Here is a 21,810-nt window from a genome sequence, read left to right on the forward strand (position 1 = left end):
GATTGGTCAATAGGAGGACATGGAAAGGACATTATTCGTAATAGCCACTGGAGGCGCTATGATCAAATGCAGAAATTCTGGCCTAGTTTAGCAAGGGTGGAAACTGGACTTTAACTCAATTAACTCCCTTGCATTGGGAAGATGGGTCAATATGCAATAGGCAGCCACCAAAAATAAATGTTGTCAGGGTGGTAGTGAAGGTGTGACCATTATACAAATAAACTGCTTTTTTTCACACACAACATTTTTATTTCCTTTTTTAACTCTTGCAGAAATAAGAATAAACTCATCTGTAAAAGAAGGAATAAATCTGAGCTAAGTATGAATTAGTAAATTAAATCTTTCTCTCGCCATAATTCTCCCATGGTAAAGTTGTTTAAGCTGTAAAGGGCAGAATCATCACACTTCTGTGGTACCTAAAAAATACAAACCAACATTTCAATATGACAAGAGAGAGCTCTAGGCAGCCTACAAAAGCTCAACATGTCATGTAAACTTGGAATTATTCTGTATGATATGTAAACTGACTAAAACAATGCCAATCTCACCTCCCTGAAGATCCAGCTACAGAGATCATCCAATTAACCAGGCTAGCTTATCTCTAATCCGCTAACCACAATTCAATATAACAACAGCCAATCTAACTAAACGGTTTCAGAGTGATGATGTTTACAATAATTATGCACCAAGTACATTTAGCTCAGCCGTGACATGTAGGAAATCGTCAATCTCAGTGCTGTCAATCAAGCACATCACACCTGATGACATTTTCCTAGCAAGTGCCCTAATTAGGCTGTTGTTTTTCACTGTGCATGAACGACATGGCAGTGTCGTCAATGGGACTTCTATATACATTGTTGGATCAGTTAAGTGATGTGTATGCATAGCTAATAGCGTTGTTGATAGCTTGTCAACACACATTTATAGATGCTGTTGACAGCTGAGTTGTAGGAAGCTGTAGAGGGCAGAAAAAGCTGGTTGGAAAGTTGTGCTTGTCAGTGTTGTCGGGAGAGGTTGATGGATGAACTTCATTTCTGATTTGGATTCTGTGTACATGAATGGGAACGCTTGCAGGTGTGTGAGACTACCTTTGAAACATTCTCAGTACATTCTGAACAGGTCTTATCATCCTTGTGTGTAAGTTGATAGTGTTGTCCTCATTTTAAGTATTTGTAACCATTTCAGATCGTTTTCTGTACATGTAATAGTTTCATCCACACTTTGAATGCATATTTTTGTGACCTTTAATACATTTGATGGTTTTATCTCCAATTTTCAATATTTGGAAGTATTTTCGCCCATTATGATTATATTTTTTTAGCTTTTCTTCAATTAGGATTATATTTTTAGTTGTCCACACATTCTGTTCTTTAAACAGTTTCTTTTAACATTTTCAGCACTGTATTAATTCTTTCCCACATTTTCTGTATAAACTGAATACTTTTCTCACATTTTCTGTGTTTGTCTCAATTTTCAAGTTTGAGGATCTTTGATGTGTTTGTGCACTTAATATACTGTTTAACAGAACAGACAGCTATTATCATTGTTTGATTGAATTCAGAATCAGCAGTATATCTCTAGTTCAGATTTGCAGGACTCTGTTCCACAAAACTATCGTAGAGTTCCAACTGTCGGAAGTCTATGTTAAAGCATGAGAGTTACAATCACCTTAGCGCTAAGATTGCTTTGTGGAATGGGCCTGGGTCAGCCAAGGAGCTCAGTAACTCAATACTTTGTTGACAGATAATATATGTGTTGAAAATTAATGAGATGTATCGCTTGATTAGACAACAATCTATGGTATGTTAGCTTCATCGGCTAACATCATGCTTGCATGGACCCCAACATGTTAGTCTACATCTTGATAAATTCTGTCAACAGTAACCATTGTTCCGAATAGATTTGTCAGCTGCAATCAGATTTGTATATCTTACTATGTTCTATATTTTATATCATTATGGCACACTTTAGAACATATGCCTCACTTGCACAGTTATTTTATGACTGGCAGCATGGTTAAATTGTAAAGCCTCTTGTATGGCTAATGTTCGTTAGACCTTGACTAGGATTTAATGGTTTTGTAAGTATTACATTCGGTTGTTTGAATACACATTCAAAATCATTAATGAGAAAATCTCTATTGTTAAGATTTTGGCAGTGTGAAATGCGTTGGTTCTCTGATAGTATCTTGCTATGCAATCTGATTCAACATTCCAAAGCTTGTCAAATCTCTTTGGAAATGATATTATTGAGGAATGTACAAATTGTCTGAATTGTATAAAAAAATGTTTAAAAAAAGGACATCATATTTTAAATTCATTTGAAATGTGACTGTTTTCACTGTAAAGTATAAGAACAAACCTGTTATTTGCTTTGCACCTTGAATGTTTGTTTTATGCTGAAAGAAAATTGGATTGTCAAAATGTCAAATATCTGTTAAGGTTACAATTGTGAACCTTGACAAGAGTTAAGTAACTTAAGACTCCTCGAGAAGGTTAAAATGAAAATGACTGTGAAGAAAAGCTTGTTCTGACTTGAAGTATATGAAAAGAATTATTTGTATCATTAATGACAATTTTAAGACTTAACTTTGAAGTACCAACAGTAGGTTTTTAATATAATAGTGAAATAGATACTTGTTTGAAATATTTCCTTGTATGGAATTACAGGTGTGGTAGACTGTTCAGATACATACAATACTATTTTCTTTTATTCTGAATGAATCTGAATGGATACATTTCGATAATAAGACACATGTAGATAAATATTTTATATTAAGTAAACTACACCTGGCAATGATGCAAGCTGCACTAACCAAGTATGTAAACGATTCCTTCACACCTGTCAAAACCATTATGCCTTTGATCTCCTCTAATGAACTTAAGGTGATTTACAAACATTGCTTGCGTGAGTGGATATCTTGGTACAAAGGACGATTGTTTTTCTGTGGATAGAATTTCAGTATTGTGGAGCAGAAAATCTCTACATTTCACAAAATTGCCTGACAGGTAGACATTTCTCAGGTGAGTTTGCTGCAATGAACAATGTTTACAATACATGCTACCAAGGCATTAGCTTGGCGTCCTTCAATATGAAGACGCAGAGAGATTGGCGCGTTGGCCTTTCACTGCATTGACATCGCTTCACAATTCGACCTGTCGTCCACGCGTACAGGCGGGTTATTATGTTCCTCTGGTTAGGGATGTAGCTGTGTAACCGGCAACACTGATGTGTAAATACTGCTGTGGTGTTTATCAGATGGGAGCTGTGTATTTTGCGAATTACCATGTGGTGGACATTTAGGTGAGCTAAGTTTAATCGTTTCCTTTATTGATTCGTTAATGTAGATACATATAAGATATTGTAGTAGCGATGCATATCACTATTTATATTGCACTATATCCAATTATTACCTGTCTACGAGCATATCAGGAAAACCTTGCTAATTAGGATCCCTATTACTCTGCACACTTTACATTCTTGACAAATGTTAATGTGGATTAATATCCTCAAGATATATAGTATTGCATTTTCCAGTTTGTATTGCACTGTGTCCAATAATTACCTGGCTATGAGCATATCAGGTAAACCTTGTTAATTAGGACCCCTGTTAATCCGGACACTTTGCTTTTTTGACAAACGTTAATGTAGATTTATATCCTCAAGATATTATGTGTGAATGAATATATCAGGTAAACCTTGTTAATTAGGACCCCTGTTAATCTGGACACTGCTGTCTTGTCAAACGTTAATGTAGATTTATAACCTCAAGATATTATAGAAGCAGTACATGTGGAAATGAATATATCAGGTAAACCTTGTTAATTAGGACCCCTGTTAATCTGGACACTTTGCTTTCTTGACAAACGTTAATGTAGATTTATATCCTCAAGATATTATAGAAGCAGTACATGTGGAAATGAATATATCAGGTAAACCTTGTCAATCCGAACCCTTTAATCTGGACATGCAGTGACAATCGATGTAATGAAAATAATTTACTAAATAGCTCATGGGCTGAATTATAGGTTACCTCGATGAATGTAGTTGAAACAACGATGTCTGGATTTAAGAGCCTGCATTTTGTTCTGGCCTGCAGTTTGACCCAAGTATTTGTTGATTGCCATTCCTGTTCAAGTATTCTACTCAAAAGAACACCAAATTCTTTCAAAATATAATTATAAGTAATATGTCATGAAATCAGATGTTCTTTAACTTCTTTTGAGTAGAATACATAGAAAAGTTTGAACAGGGCATGATTGTTTAGTTGGTGTATTATCAGTCACACTAATACTTGTATTTAAGGATGTTGATGACTTATACTATATGATATTGGACTCTGTTATAAAATAATCATTAGTTCTATCCACGCCTGAGTTCTGATAATTGAAATTTGATCTGATACCAGAAATTTGAGAGATGAGACAGAGTTAGGTCTTGAGACGAGGGAAAGGATCAATTTCCACCAATAGACCAGTCACATTTAGATACCCAGTCCAACGTGAACGGTGAGATGGATATAATGTATGTATTCTGACAAAATGCCAATACAGAGTCCCAGTAACCAGTGCTAGGAATTAAAGGGGTCCTGGGTTCTTGAATTTAGGCACCCACTAAACTTTTATCATTTAAACCCTATTGGTCATGACAAATGTTCTTTCATCCTTAGTTTCAATTGAGCATTCTGCAGTGACATTTTCCAGATTATCGTTATCTCTCATTTATCAAATGACAGGTATATTTATTTACATTAGGTGTTCCCAAAAGTTATTGTCATGAAGGCGAGGTTTGCAGACTACTGATGTTTGGGCTATTTAGGTTTGTTTCCCAAAAGGATCCTGGAGCTACGATTGTCGTAACTCCCATATTTTAACATAGACTTACGATAGTCAGAGAACTACGTGAAGGCTGCTTTGTGAAATTGGGCCTTAACAGAGCTCACTTGCACAAAGTGATCTTAGCGCTATGACTATCATAAGTTTATGTAAAAGTATGGGATATACGAACATCCTTGTGCTAAGATAGCTTTGTGCAAGTGGGCCAAGGTCTTCACAAAATTCTAAACTTTTACAGTAGTTTTATCATTTCGGTTGAGGTGAGAAAAGTGTGGCATTCAAACACCTCATCAGGAAGAGGGATAGGAGGGTAGCTCAGCGGTTAAAGTGTTGGTCTGTCTTGTTGAAAAACCTAGGTTTGATACCCCAATGGGTACAATGTGTGAAGCCCATTTTTCTTGGGATTGACATTGCATTAAACCCTACACACTCATCAGGAAGACATCAGAGCATCAGAGTCAGCCAGTGATTCTAAGGTGTCCAAATGTTATTTGACTTTTCTAACAATAGGAATTGTGTTTTTGATTTGAAATATGCTTCAAGGCGGAGACTCTCTGTTGGGTGTCAAGCTGCCTGCTAAAGGATGAACCTGTTCAGTCAACATCAGCCGTGTGCTACATCTCATAGAACAAACCCAAGAGGCAAAAATTACTGTGATATCTTGGTATTGTTCAATGCAGGAAAAATCTGTGCTGGCCAACCTTTATTGAGGACATGGAATATCTTCCTGTGTTATTGTTTGAATAAGGGAAATGAAAAAGTGTGAAATTTGAATCCTAAGGCCACAACAAACTGACACCTGATTCACTGAAATCACTTCCTCCTATTTTATATTGAAATGTTTCGATATTACAAAGAACAAATAATATTTTTTTGTGGTCTATATGCAGGAGTTGACACAAGGAGTGGTGTGCTATGAGACAACGGCTCATTTCAGACTAGTGGTTTTTGTAACTTTAAGCAGGTGGTTTTCTTTAGTACTGCCTGTATCTGCAAGTGTCAAGGTTGGACAGTTATGTAGACATTTCGATTTGGATGAGAGGGTAGTAAGCCCTGGATGTTTGTTTGTTTGTTGTTTAACGCCATGCTCGGCAATATTCCAGCTATATGACGGCGGTCTGTAAATAATCGAGTCTGGACCTGACAATCCAGTGTTAAATATCATGTACATCGATCCACTCAAATGGAATATGATGACAAGCATCAACCAAGTAAGCGAGTCTGACCACCCACCCGATCCCATGAGTCGGCACCTATGACAAGCAAGTGTGGATAGCTGACAGCTATTCTGACCTGGATCTTGACGGGTGGCATCATGTTCATCATCTTCCCAAGGCAAGAGAGTTAACTGACTATAAAAGTCCAGTTTCCACTCTTGCCGAACTAGGCTGGTATTATGGAGTTACATTTTGGCTGGACTAACGAGTCTATGCATAGTCCAATCAAAATCACGCACAGAAATCGAAATCCAGTTCGTAAACTGTCATGCAGATTTCGGTCGACTGCAGGATTTGCAAAGCATGTGCACCGCTAACTCGTTGTCAACAAATATTTTCTAAATCTTTTCATGCTTTTAATCAAGGTGCTCACGTGATTTGATGCACTTCGCGATGTAAGACTCGTTTTATCACAATATAGATCTTGATTATCAATCAGAACGTCTTGACTGGGCGCCACCATTTTGTTTGAAGCAAATGCAAGTGATACGAGAGGTTGAATCTGATTGGTCCATAGGAGAGGCATAGAAAGGACATAACTGGTAATAACCACTGGTGGCGCTACGATCGAGCCCAGGAATTCCAGCCTAGTTCGGCAAGGGTGGAAACTGGACTTTTAAAGTCAGTTAACTCCCTTGCCTTGGGAAGATGCATGTTCATAGCCCACATGGTTTAGTAGGTTAGTGCCCATTTCTGCGATGATATGGAATCCATTTTCCCCTTGGAGGGGGCGCTAATACACTAAACCACATTGGATAGGGATATTTTTATCTTTCCATTATACACAAAGTTGATTCTCATGCGTCAAGTGTATATTTAAATATATCTGACATATTGGATTATCCCTATCAAAAGTTGAGGGGTATATATTAATAACTGAAGAAATATGATGTCTTGCGACTAGTGGACTAGTGATGTTGATGATTTACGAATCACAAAGAAAAAGTGTATAAATTTTCAAAATATAAATCCCTCTATAAATTCTAAATTCCCATAAATCATTGAGTCCTTTAAGTCAACTCATGTAGATCTCTCTTATAGATACAGCTATAGAGAACATCCTTGTACCCAGTACCTACACCATCGAAGATGTGGGTGGTCTTCTTGTTCCCCATCACAGTGCCCACTACCTCCCAAATTGGGACTTAATTGCCTCTTTGAAATTGGATCAGAATCAGTATCATCTTTCATAATTCTGATCAGATTGTAGAAAAATGTTTTTTTTATATCTGAATAAAGTTAAGTCAGGCTTAGGTATTTCATTGTGAGAGTGTTGTTAAAATCAAAGGTAAATGTTATTGATAACTCCCAGAATGGTGAACTGATTAATTTAGTGTTTGTGATATGCATTTTTATGACATTTTCTTAAAAATGATAGCCATAAACTACAAATCATTTGAGGTTGTTATTGAGATTTAATGGTCTAACTGATGTGGGTGACTGCAGTTAATGTCATGTTTTATAGTGATAGAAGACGGGCATGTTGGAAGTGGACAGAGAAAGTTCATTAAGGATGGTCGAGGGTGCTTGAGATGTATTGATGGACTTGGGCTTAATGTCTTATTTCTATTGTATGTTCTTGTGTGTGATAGGTACCAATGTAGAGCACAGTCATATTTGTAAACAGAAGTGTGACAATTATTAACATATAGAGAGTTGTAATTAACCCCTTTCCAAACTGTTAACTGTCAAGTATGGACATGTCTTTGCTACTCATTTGGAAATTGAGTCATTATCAAGTCAGTTTTTGGGTATTAAATTTCTTTTTTTAATGTTTATTTGTCTGCTTTTTATTAAAATGTCAGTTTTGAATTTTTGATTATTTCATCAAGTCTTTATGAAAACAAACCCTGAATTAACCCATTAATAGCTTGAACTAACAGTCATCTGTTATTGTGGTGAGCGAGTATGGTTTTATGCCGCTTTTAGCAATATTCCAGCAATATCACGGCGAGGGACACCAGAAATGGCCTTCACACATTGTACCCATGTCGGGAATCCAACCCGGGTCTTCAGCGTGACGAGCGAACGCTTTAACCATTAGGCTACCTGTCCGCCCCCATCTGTTATTGTAGAATGGTTATGTTAATTCTGATAGGCTTGTCCTGTTATTGTTTATTAGCTATGAGGAGTGGTAGGATAAGCTAGTGGTTAATGTGTTCGCTTGTTAAGCCGAGGATGCTGGTTCCATTCCCGACACGGGTACAGTGTGTGAAGCCCTTCTGGTGTCTCCGCCACGCTATGACGGGGATATTGCTAACAGTGGCGTTAAACCATACTCACTGTTAGCTATGAAAACAAAATTTGACAGACTCCATTGGGAGGTAACTCACACTGAATGATCTTCACTGCAGGTCATGGCAGCTTTGCAATGAAGAAAAACATAATGTTTTGAATTACAATTTCACACACTGCTTCCTTTGAACTACTGAGCTGACAGTTAGTTGTTGGTTTCCACTGACGTTTTCAAGGTGAATCTGACAACACATTCACTTGACCCCACGTCACTACTATTCTCGAGGCATGAATAGAACAGGGTGTTGCAAGAATATGGAATTACAGTGAGCTGATGTAACTGTGATTTGTGCCGTATCAAAATGGGTGTGTATTGTATACAGCTTCATTCAGTGAGGTTATTCTGACATTTCGTTAATAAGTATTGTGTGTATGCTGTATTCAGTTAATGATCTACATTTGATAACTCTTAAAGGAGGACTCCGCTTTGATATATGGACTGGCATGCCACTTCACTTTTATATGTTGTTGTTTAATGAGGCACTCAGCATTATTCTATGTATATGATGGTGGGCTGTAAATAATTTCGTCTGGACATGTGATTACACAAAATCATTTAAGTCACCGTGTACATCAAGCACAGGTTGCTGGGGACTAATTTAACCTGGACTCCCCACATAGGAGAATGCCATGTGAAGCTATAGATGAGTTAGTGTTAGTCATTCTATCCACAGTTATTAAACAATAAACAACACTTATATTTTTATATGTATATACGAACAGTTTTAAATGTCTCCATATCTCTATCCAACATTGAGTAGTATATATAAGTTTAAGAAGCATTGTATTCACACTATGATACACCCTGGTGTCACCGATTGTTGCTTATGCTATCAACCACTTGTTTTCCTGGTTCTCACTGACTTATTTACAAACCACAATATGATACAGCTGGAATAGTGAGCACTGCTGCATTGCACAATAGTCACTCACTCACTCACCGACTCACTCACTCACCGACTCACTCATCGAAGTGTCTACCCAGCCTGGTACGTGATGAGGATGCATCAATCTTTGTCTGCACTTATCTCATGGTTTTCTTGTTTTATGTGGTTTATGATACTGAATGAATGAGTGAGTGAGTTTGGTTTAACGCCACTTTTAACATTATTCCAGTTATATCAAGGGGTGTCAGCTTAGTGTGGGAGGAAAGCCCGAAGTGATGCAGGTCTCAGACGTTTACCCATGAGCACTGGTATGGTGCTGACAAACCTAGAAACATAATTGGGGCGAACCGTGATTCGAACCCACAATAATAGGTTTCTGGCGTGCCCAAGGGACGCAACTCTGCACAGCGAATCGCGGCGCCTTAGACGACTGGGCCACACGTGCCCCCTGACCTGATACTGATGAGGATGGACCTTTGTGGTGTGTAAATACTTAATCCCCTGATTCCTTGCAAGGATGCAAATTGGCACTAGCCTACTAGCCCACTAGCCCACTAGCCCAAGTCAGTTTGTCCAATGTTAAAGGCCTCATAAGCTGGTAGAATTTCAGGCCTGAAATGGGGGGGTCTGTTGTGTATTTACTACAAGGGCATAAATGAACCCCAGCCTTATATTCTGGGTTATGTTAACATAATTACCCATATTCTTTCCATGCTTAAAGTTCACTGTTTAGGATGAATTGGAAAAAATGTCTATGTGGGTGGTTTGAAAACCAGGTAGGATTCTTCCCCACATTAATGGTGTCCATTACTCCCAACACCCTATCAGTCTTTCTTCAAACTTCATTCAAGGAGAGTGGAAAACAGATGACAATAAGTGTTTGGGAAATCCCATTGTTGTAACATGTGTCAGCCCCTTATACTTACCACAGCTAACCTCCCACCCACCCATTACCACTTGCTCTGCTGCCCGGGGCTGTCATGTTACCTGTGTGGGGGATAGACATCAAAGGGGATGGGAGATCTATGACCTGTAATTACAGGTGAGAAGCAGGCTTACCTCTTGGGACGCGATAAGGAATGTCTGTCTGTGGGTTTAGGATGCTATGCGTTAGATTTATGAATTTCATTTTTTTTTCTAAAAAATTTGGAAAAAAATATTGCTGCGATTTGTGTTGGCTTAGAATTGAAATCAGGGAGTCTTCATATTAGATTATGGGTGCTGTGATATAGATAATAAAATTGAAATAACCTGAACAATTAATTGTTATGATTTATGTTGGCTTAGAATAAAAAAACAGGTAATATTTATACTTACTGTATGAGTCATGGATGTTGTGATATAGATTTATGAATTAACAAGCATATCTAAATTGATAAGTGTTAAGATTTATGTTGGCAAATAAGCCAACATAACTATGTTTGCAGATAGGGCTTACCGAAGTTTCTCATGAAAGATATCATATTGTAAAAGGTTCAGTAGTACTTCTGTATAACCAGTGTCTGAAAAACAGTTGGTTTTTTCACTTAGATTTTTTACTTTGAATTATTTATTAAACAATCTGAATGATTTTTGTAATGATCTCTATTTGGCTCTGCATCAAAAACATTTAGTCTTTATTATCTGATTATATAATGAGCCATTCTAGATTATCTTATTGTTATGGCTTTTGTTGTATTAAGCCGACATTATGACAGCTGTAGTGTAATGAGAATAACTCTTTGCTGTAAGCTTAAGTTTATGATCTACATAAAGGTGGACTTATATATTGCTATTTAACTTAGGCCCCCACACCTGTATTATTACACCATTGTTGTAAGTGTATTTGGATTACAATATGATCGTTAACACAGGTGTGCAATCATCAAAAAATATTTTTAATTGTCATTTTGGCTTGGTCGTTTTGCCCTTGTTTGCTGAAGTATACTAAAGTTTCTTACCGTCTTGAAATGGTTCAGGCTCTTGTGTACTCACCCCACTGAAATAGATATTGATGAACATTGACAACATTTGCTTATAGACTACCCGGAAACTATATAGCAGTATGCTGAGAGGTACTTCTGACATTGTCACAAAGAAAGCTTGTACAGTGACAGGAGACAAACAATCAATAAAACAAATAAGACAGATGAAGTATATATCTACAGTTGGCCATCATAATTTATATAAACAGGCGTTATTGCACCAGCTGTGAAAATGCCCATACCCCTACCACTAGCCTTGCTCCAAGGCTTTACAGAAAGGTAAGTCCATGGGTGTGTACTCATTCTATCCTTATAGGAGGCAAGTTTAGGTTCTAAGGGTCTTTTATGGGACAACTTGTTCTTATTATTTATATAATTCTAGAAATTATGATTTCAGCTAATAACTATTGGCATAGAGACTTGTGCAAGTCTGCTCTTTCGACGTATGTACAGCCTGGGGCTTGTAAGGCCGTGAACATTCCCTTCATGATGTGGTTTTCCATACCCTCCAATTACACCTGGGATTGTTCTCACCTGTGGAAATAGAACACACCTTGAAACAACATATAAAACAAAAGAATGCTTAAATTTTGAAATTTGATATGCTTCAATAAAACATGAAATCTCCTTGATCAATTTGTGTAAACACATGAAGGACATCACCTTTCAAGGGCCAATTTAATTATACCCTGACTAAACTAAACCAACTCTTTAATCCAGCCCGGGGGGCACGAGAACTAGGATCAATCACAGATACATGTTTTAAGGTAGTCATCAAATCCTCCATCCGCCTCAGGGGCTTAATGAAACATTGTCTCAAAATACCCGTGAACGACTGCTCTGTAGTTAAGGTGGTTGTGTACAATTCTGAGCTTCCAGGTGAGTGGTCAGTTTGGACGTGTCCAGTGGTATTGATTACAGGTAGGGAGTGTGTATATCAAGCTGACCGGTGGATATCTGGTGTGGTGATATGGATTATAGGTACTCCTCTCCGGTCATCTGTGTGGCAGACATATGGGGGTGGTATCAAAGGTTGGATTTTCTATTTTCACTTTCTGGAAGATGTTTGGTGTATTTTGTTATTATTACGATCATACTCAGGAAAGGTTTTGATTAAATTGATCACAGTATGAAATTGAAGGATAAATAACTATTCTAACTTAAAGAGGTTTCCTAGTATTTTGGTCTGTTATGTTACAGAGTGAGTGAGGATTGTTTTCCGCAGCTTTTAGCAATATTCCAGCAATATCACGGCGGGGGACACCAGAAATGGGCTTCACACATTGTACCCATGTCGGGAAACGAACCCGGGTATTCGGCTTGACAATTATGTTACAGAAGTATTCAAATAAGAAAACACACAACTCTATTGCATTACCGGTTCTTATGCTATTCTGAGGCTGGAATGAGTACAACCAAATGATGGGATGTACGGTAATAAGCGCCCAGGGAGCTCTCAAAATTGAAAATAGGGGTCTTTTATTAGAATATCATTTTGGTGATAGAAATAAAACAGAGTTGAAAGATAAATTTTGTGGTTTATGCTGACAGCCTGAAATGTTTATGCTTATTAGAGCGGGCGCTTATTACGTCGAATACGGTATATATACATGATATGTTGTGATGAGCAGCAGATTAACATTGATGCTATAAACCAGACATTGTAATCCATAGAGTTATATGTTGTCTTGTTTCCTCGCCAACTTCTAGAATGCCATTCAAGTAGTTAGTATTCAGATTCTGCAATGCTTTGTGTCTGTCAGTTAAAGTTGATGTTTTATTGGCATTCTTTCTAATTTGGCATCAATTTATCCCAAAATTAAAATCATTCTTCCGAATTATATTCTGAAAAAATGGACATGACCCATTGATCAATGGAATGGTCACTTCTAGATTCACAACATGTTCATGTGGTCAACTTTAAGAAGTCAGTTTCATGACTATGTACACGTTTATAAACAGAAGGAACATTTTGTTCATGTTTGTTTCTGTTTGTAAGAATATTTACAATTCAATATTAGCTGAACAGCCTGACTTAAACTACACCTGTAGTGCCAGGAAATAACACCTGAGGTGTGTTGACACATCCCTACGTTGTGGTCACTCGTAAGGTCCAGTTATACACACCCACCTGTTTCACCTGCTCTAATCAGGCTTAAACTTCTGACAATGCCACTCTGGCCATGCGAGGGTTGACCAGGCATTTCATTAAGTAGTGGTGTACATTTCATCAGCTGCCATAGACAATAAGGGGGATTTCACTTGAACTATGAGGCAAGCATGTGGAAGTACCCCTTTAACAACTGGCTGTGGGTAGTGAATTCCCTGAATCAGTTGATCTGTATGTTTTTACTAGAGATGGTAGTGTGGGAATGAATTGGGTTTGATGCCGATCTGAATTGAATTTATGTCACAATGTGTTGGTTAGTGTTGGAGGAAAGGTCAAAGTGCTGAGGGTTGTACATGTTTACAAGTTTTCTGAAAGACTTAAACACTGAGGTGGTGCTGACAATACAATAATCATCATTAGTGCAGTTGTTGGATTCGAATCAGCAGATCCTGGCATAAGGGACATAACTCTGCATAGAGACAGTAAAACATAGGTCTGTTTGTGTTATATTTGATATCTCTCTTACGCTTACTACTCATGATAGTACATACAGTGGTTAGTGAATTGGCAGATATCACTAATTGTGTTAGCAAGTGGGTGAGTTAGTGATTTGAGAAGTAAAAGCGTGTCCGAGTTAGTGATCGAAGGCTTGAGCTTGCCATAAGAGTGGGCGAGTGAGTAGTGAGTGAGTATAGTTTTACTCTGCTTTTAGCAATATTCCACATATATCGGGGTGGGGAACACCAGAAATGGGCTTCACATATTGTACCCATGTGAGGAATAGAGACATATTGACCACACCTTGTAACCTCGTCATTTGTAGACGATAATCCGGAACCTCAAATGAGTTGTCTCCTATGACAATCAGCAGATACTCCCACTAGCCATACCCTGAAACCTGAGCTAGTACTAAGAGGCTACCAGAGGCTACCAGAGCCTGTCTCAGTCAGTATACTTGTCCAGAGAATGATCATTCTTGACACTGTAGTGGTCAGTAGATTAACACCTGATACTGAGTTAAGGGTGTTGACATCTCCCTCACTGCTGTGGACAGTAGGTCTTACATGGCCTGTTGGTACACACTTGTACATAAAGTAGTGTGTGGGGGGGAATAGGTTGAAGATTCATCATCCAACATTGGCTGTTGAGTTTGTTCAAATTGATCAGTCAGTCTGTCACAAATATTTTCTAGACTTTATGATATTCCATGTCAAAGTATGTTATGAGTTCAATTTTAAATTTTATAGTATATACCAGATATGGTTGCGTGTGCAGCAATGAAATATCTAATAGTTAATTATTGTGTTTTTTTTGACAAAAAATACTTCACTTCAATAGATCGTCTTTGAATATACCAGTAATTAATCTTCAAAATATTTACTATACAGTTGTTGAGACAAACTGAAATGTTTAATAAGCGTGATATTAACCATGATTTGGGAGGTTTTTTAAAAATAATTTAGGCAAGGGAATTTCATTTGAAACTGCTGGCACATTCTGTTGTTATTGAATATTTATTACTGGGAATTTAATTAGGTTTGATAGCTTCAGGTGGAGGTGTCCAATGTGAATGTTCCTGTTCACAGTTTGAAACTTGGAAAGAAATGGTATTAAGCATGAAAAGGAGGATTTTTCCACACGAATCCACTGGTTTGAATCCCATATGAGCATGCTTTACAACATCTCAGTTTGGTTTGCAATATAATCAGTTCATGGCAGCAAGTGAGATGAATTCACTCAAGTGATAAGTTTTTAAGCTGTGCACATTTAATAAACAACCATTTTTCATATTTCATTTTGACTGATGTGTGTACGATTGTTAATGTATAATTTCCTTGTGAATTCTTGGTAAAGTTGTTTAGAAGCATTCCGCATGAGCAAATGTTTGATGTTTCAATGGCTCCATATCTTTTGTGCATGTTAGGGTCATGGTTTTAAATCTTTGTTAAAAAGACTTCTGGAAAAGTAGAATTCACAATAATGTAATTTAGAAGATCCCTGTTAGAAAGAACATGTCAAGACAGCTCATTATGCTTTTAAATTTTAGGATTGCATGGTTGCATCCAATTTTGATTTAATAGAATACTTGAATCTGGGTGTACAAAGCCTGTAATAAAATCCCCATTTTCCCACAGTTGTGCGACTGACTCAGTTACCTCCATGGTGTGAAGAGTCATTGGCCTGTGCTTGATTGATGCAAGGTCCTGCCTTTCTGTGAAGAGAGGTTGGATCCTTAACTCAGCATAGATCAACCCCCATGCTGGCCTGCCACCCAGAGATGGGGTACACTTCCAGCCCTGTCACATCCCCCCCCCTCTTCCCTCATAAACCTACCCCCATGCTGGCCCACCACCCAGAGCTGGGGTATGTCTCCAGCTGTCACATCCCCCCCCCCCCCCCCCCCCGTCTTATCTTATACCCACCCCAAATCTGGCTCACCACCCAGATCTGGGGCACCTCTAGCCCTGTCACATCACCCATCATACACCCACCCGCATCACCACTCTTATATACACCCACCCCCATGCCGCCCCACCACCCAACCCGGCCAGAGCTGGGGTATCACCCCTCTCATATATACCCACCCCCATGCCGCCCCACCACCCAACCCGGCCAGAGCTGGGGTATCACCCCTCTCATATATACCCACCCCCATGCCGCCCCACCACCCAACCCGGCCAGAGCTGGGGTATCACCCCTCTCATATATACCCACCCCCATGCCGCCCCACCACCCAACCCGGCCAGAGCTGGGGTATCACCCCTCTCATATATACCCACCCCCATGCCGCCCCACCACCCAACCCGGCCAGAGCTGGGGTATCACCCCTCTCATATATACCCACCCCTATTCCACCATCCAGAAACAATGCAACACATGTCCCTCAGACCCCAGTCACAACACTCAAGTCGCCCTTCCCCTGTGCCTTTCATTCTTTTCCATTTTAAAACTCTTTTTACATTCTGAGAGATGTGATCCACCTTTGAGAGATGTGATCCACTTTTGAGAGATGTGATCCACCTTTGCATCCCTTCTTACCCTATTGTTAACTCATCACAATTCCCTGATAACCCAGTCTATTTCAGACCCCAGATCCTTAAAACCCAACCCCAGTCAGTTAATCACCACCTTCCTGGTATCAATGCTATGTCCCTGATATAAATGTCTTTCACTACACATGATCAAATGTCCACCCTGAACCCATTCCTCAATTCCTAAAAATACCCAAATTATACACCTCTAATGCCATAACTATTTTGAGAGGCAAAATCCCTAAAATTCACCCCAGGGGGGCCAAGTGTTCCTAATTCCCTATACACTGTAATTAAACCCAGATATAAAACCGACCTATTGCTCTAAGTGGTGAAAAGCTTGACCCTCCCCCCAACCCTCCCTCATTCCTCCAGCTCCCTTACCCTGGCTGCCTGCATTACAACCTAGATACCCCCCAGACCTCCATTGTGAGATCCCTGATACCCCCAGCCAGGCAAGAGACTGCCGTCTAATCCTTTACACCAAGCCTCAAAGCCTGTGTTGTCAGCTTAGATTCTTCAATATCTTCATGTTGCTAGTGCTTCGGGCGAAATGATAAATAGAAGCTTGTCTATCCCTCTTCTTTTTAGCATGGTATACAAAACGAACATTATGTTTCGATCTTTTCTCATAGAAATATAGGTTGCAACCCATTCGGGTTTGGTTCGAGTTACCTGCCCTAAATTTATGTGCGATAAATTTTAAGATCATGGATGATGGAAGTCAAGCATGGATTGAGATTTTTGGAAAAGAATGGATGCATTTGTGATTTTGATATTCTCATTCAATAATCATGTTAATGTTGTTGAAAATATTTGATAAAGTATTTGTACCTTTATTTTTGGTATACATGTTTACCCTCTGGTGGATCCAGAGAGGGTGTGTGTACTCCCCGCTATTTCAGCCACCTTACATGTTAACTGCGCTGTAAGCCAAGTCACCTCTGTCATTTTTAAAAATTACCAAAAGTAGAAATGTTTAGTATGCTTCAAAAGGATTTTGTGCACACACAGACACACACAAACCTCACTCCTCCCCTCAACATCCACTCACAGATACGCATATGGTGGTGACGATGGCAGATTCAAACAGAAGACTTATTTTGTTGGCTTTACTGCATAATTGAATTTTACATTTTGTTCTTTCACAATTTTAGCTAAAAGCACACTCGACATCTGATGAATGTCATTGATAACTATGAGATACAGCTTTAATATTTCATTGACCACCTGGTGATTAATATTTATAGGATGTCAATTTCACTTACGTAATTGTATTATGTGAACTTTTTTCTATGATGGCAACAACAGGTTTTAACATTTGTTCAACATAATGCATTTTTTACTTTTAATTTGTGTAAAAACTGGCTCGGTATCTTCAGCTTGTATGTAATCCCAAAATATCTAATATGTACAAAAAATTAACCTGACTTGGTAGAAGACGTTCCTTTTTTGTGTTCCAAATAATTAAAATAATTTGTCATACAAAAAGGGATGTAACTGTAATAAGGAAATTATTACACATTTTGTCTCAGCAAAGTCTCGCTATAGAGCTTTCGACTGATGTCAACAGAGTAAAGATAATAGTGCTGTGGAATGTGTTTGGTTATCAGTCTCTTCCTCCTTCACGTCAATATGTGTTCCCTTCCCAGCAGTCTTAGCAAATATTTCTATCATCGTTAAATCACAAGCATGTACTCATGATGAACTGATGATAAGTGTCAAGATTAAATCCCAACAAATTTTATCAGAGGACAACATTTATTGAGTCAAGCACTCCACGTGGTATGATAAATCTTCACGCTCGTGATTTTATTGTATCTTTGCGATACATGTTAATGTAGCTTGTCGATTTATCACAACTAAGGTCACACCATAAACCGGGTATCTTTCAAAGAAGGATGTAAGTCGACCCTTGGGATGGAGTGGTGGCGAGGACCTACTTATTTTCAGTTAAACCCGGCCTTATTTCATTCAGGTATGTGTTGGTCTTTTTATACCAAGGTTTACTCAACGTGCTTGTTTTCCTGGATTTTTGTATCGGTTCGCAGCATCTGATTATTTCCGACTTGGGCAAGGTTTTGTTGTTTAGCTGGGGACTATTTATATAAGTGGGGGAGTTGCAGGGCGAGGAATACGTGAGGAACTAGGAGAAACTTGACGGCCAGGTCCTAACAGGCTCTAGTTGTTGTTTACGCGGAGGAACAAGAGGTATGACCCTTCAGTCTGCGACAGTTGAAATATTTGCGTCCTTCCTGCTGGTGGAATTTAACAGGAGCTGCCTTTTTGGGGTTTTCCCAAAATCATTCATGGTGATTTGACAAGATCTTTTATTAGTTCACAAAATATTTTCTCATTTCAGTTAGCAAACAGTTTGTATGTATATACAGTATCAATTAGCTAATGTGATTTAAGGGTTAAAACATTCCTTTGACAAGGAACACAAGTAAACAATTTTAATAGTAATCACCGAACACTTTTCTCAAAATTAAACATCTTGATGTTTTGTTATTAAACGTGTTCAATAGTTAGATTTATAGTATATATTTCCAACTCAAGCGTATCTGTCCATACAGAAGGTAATGTTATAGGTACAAGTGAATAAATCATAGCGGTACCAGTACATGTACAGTTTATGAGTAGGTGACGGTCATGTTGTTTATGGCCCCCAGACCAGATGCCAGCATGTTTAGTGTACACAGCGACAGAAAAACCATCATATCCCAGTTTATTTGTTTGTTGATAACGTTCTCAGGTAAATACACATACATTCAAACTAAAGTGCCTTGACCCCTGGGGGGCTGGGGAGCAGGGGGGCAGGGGGCAGATAGTGTTTATCATTGCAGCATGATATTGCGGTGTGGTGAGAAAAGTGAGACTGTAACACATCTCATGCTGCAGTAAAGTACAAGGATGTTTTAAAGGGCAGTGAATGGCCCTGTGGATAGTGTGGTTGCTTTTTATAGACATTGATGGTTTGATTCTGGAAATCAAAACTTTGTGCAGCCCAACTTACTGTCACTTTCAAACATACAGGAGTTTTAATAATCAGAAATCTTGTAGGCTGATGGAAAAGTAGCTTGTTTGCTCATCTGACTCTTAAAATGTTTAACTCATTTTATTTTCAAGTGAACCTACTTTGATATCTACATGCAACTTTCATGTTTATGTAGATCCCCTCTCAAAACATTGGTCATCTCAAAGAGTCAATGTCAATTTAATCTTGAGTTATCTTCGCTAGTGAAAAAATAAATGTTGACTTTTAATTTTTTAAGCATGATTTTCATTCATTTTAATCCGTGTGATAAAAGATTATTTTGCATAATTGCTTGGCGTGCCATCACATCATGGTATGATAATAATAATGGTTTTATAATTTTGATGTGGATGCAGAGATTGAACTACACAACATTGACATGGAGAGTCCCCTGATCATGTTTTATAAGCTCTTTAATTAAGGAGGGGCGGTCGGGTAGCCTAGTGGTTAAAGCGTTCGCTCATCACGCAGGGGTTCGATTCCTGACATGGGTACATTGTGTGAAGCCCATTTCTGGTGTCCCCCGTCGTGATATTGCTGTAATATTGCTAAAACCGGTGTAAAATCAAACTCACTCACATTCACTTCAATAACGGAACTGATATTTTCTTCTTGTTAATACATGACATCATCTGATGGTGTTTGCTACTTAACGCTGCAACCCAATGATTAACATCATGAGCATCGATTCATGCAATTGGGATACGATGGCACTCTATCAACCAAGTCACTGAGTCTGACCACCCGATCCATTTAGTCACCTCTTATGACAAGCACAGGTTGCTAGGGACCTGTATTCTTACGCGCAATCCCCCTGGGAACAGGCATAGGTTGCTGGGGACCTATATTCTTAAGCGGAATCTACATGGTTTCTTCTTCTGATGACTTATATCAATCCATGGCATTCTTGAAGTATATGTCAAGTCAGTGTAAAATAACTAGGGGGAGAAGATCTAAGCATATTTGTCTATAGCAAGTGACACATTTATTGCAACAGGTTCTGCTGGTACAGTATGGTTGACAGTGGTATTGTGTGACTCTCACTGTATGATTGATTGTCTCTCGGCTGTATGGGTGCGATCATTATTGGATATTGATGATTTATTGTAGCTTATGATGGATTAGAATGTACATGTGTATCATGTTTACAGAAGCAGGATAATAGAGGGTCAGTGAGTGAGTAGGTTGTTTGTCATTGTAACTTTTAAGCAAAATGTGACTCTTTGTGCAATCAGCTCAGTTTTAACGTGTTTTATGTCATCGACTGTAAAATTATATGTTTAAGCTAAAGTCAGTTGTGCACTGGGTTTTGTTTCAAACTCTTACTTTTTGGTCTGGACATCAATAATTGGCTTTGATTTAAGAATATAAAAGACATTATTTTGCTGTGAGTCTTGGAAGAAAAGACAATTAAATTCCCAATCATGTACTCAAGACATTGTTCCCTTGACGGGAATTGAACATGGATTTCTTTTTCATTTCTGTGAATTATGTTGAGAAGGGAGTTAACTCTTGGAGAAATCCAACAAGGGGGGTAACTCTAGGAATTAGTCCAAGATGGAGATGATGTTGCTTGCACATGAATAGCTTCATCTCCTGGCTGGCTGAACGTCCATTTGTACCAAGTTTACCCCAGTTCGGATAATCAATTAAGTTTATTGTAACTTATCCATATCTTAGATATAGATACTTACATGTGTTGCGGATATTCTTGTAGCCAATGATATTGTAGTCTGTCTTACAGACCCTGATACAGTTATATCAACTACAGCCCATGCAAGTCTATAATGTTTGGCAAGTCTAGATTACTGCAGTATCAGGAAAATGAAGAGAATCACTGGGCTCCCTTTTTATTAGATTTTTATTAAGATAACTGAACAACTGTTTTTTTCTGTATGATATGTTCATTTCAGAGACTATATGTTAGTCTAATGATATTGGCTCGCTGCAGTTTGTGTATGTTTTTTGGCAGTTGGTGTATGTTTTAGCCATTACTTTATCCATGTTAAACTATGTATGTTGAGACTGATAGGCATATTTAATTCCTCCCTGTCATGACAAAGATCTACAATGTTTCAAAATAAATTTGTGAATGTTGATAATAGTATAAAAGATTCCAAGATATGAAAAGGAATATGGAACAAATGTACAAAAAACGCTTTTGAATTAAATCCCATATGCCATTCCTTCAGGCATTCAACCATCTTCTTGCTGAAACGAACAACTTCTTATATTGACTGACATACAATATGTCAAGCACATCTGTACAATATATTGAACAGACATGAATAGCATACACAATTCTCCGGGGTGTCCAAATACCACACCGTAAGTACCAGGTCATGTATTCAATGTCCATCCTATGTATATTGAAGGTGGCTTGTTGGGACAATATCGTGGCTATATTGAGATTCGAAGGTCTGTGCTGGCTGT

At 38.4% G+C, this 21,810-nt stretch overlaps 1 protein-coding gene across 4 annotated transcripts in view; it reads left to right on the plus strand.

Annotated features, from left to right (window-relative positions):
• LOC139479210 (uncharacterized) overlaps positions 1-21,810 on the plus strand; it is a 55,048-nt gene that overhangs the window by 19,542 nt on the left and 13,696 nt on the right. The window contains exon 1 of one of the 4 annotated variants that reach the window (XM_071262058.1): positions 3,222-3,303. The exons of 2 other annotated variants lie outside the window; for them this stretch is intronic. The gene's annotated coding sequence lies outside the window, so the exon portion shown is untranslated. Of the gene's footprint in view, positions 1-3,221; positions 3,304-18,237; positions 18,319-21,810 lie in introns of those variants that run through there. One more of the 4 variants, XM_071262059.1, reaches the window with a different exon arrangement.

This window comes from Haliotis cracherodii, unplaced genomic scaffold (assembly GCF_022045235.1).
Source record: "Haliotis cracherodii isolate W230 unplaced genomic scaffold, xgHalCrac1.p SCAF_4, whole genome shotgun sequence".
Classification (NCBI taxonomy): Eukaryota; Metazoa; Mollusca; class Gastropoda; order Lepetellida; family Haliotidae; genus Haliotis; species Haliotis cracherodii.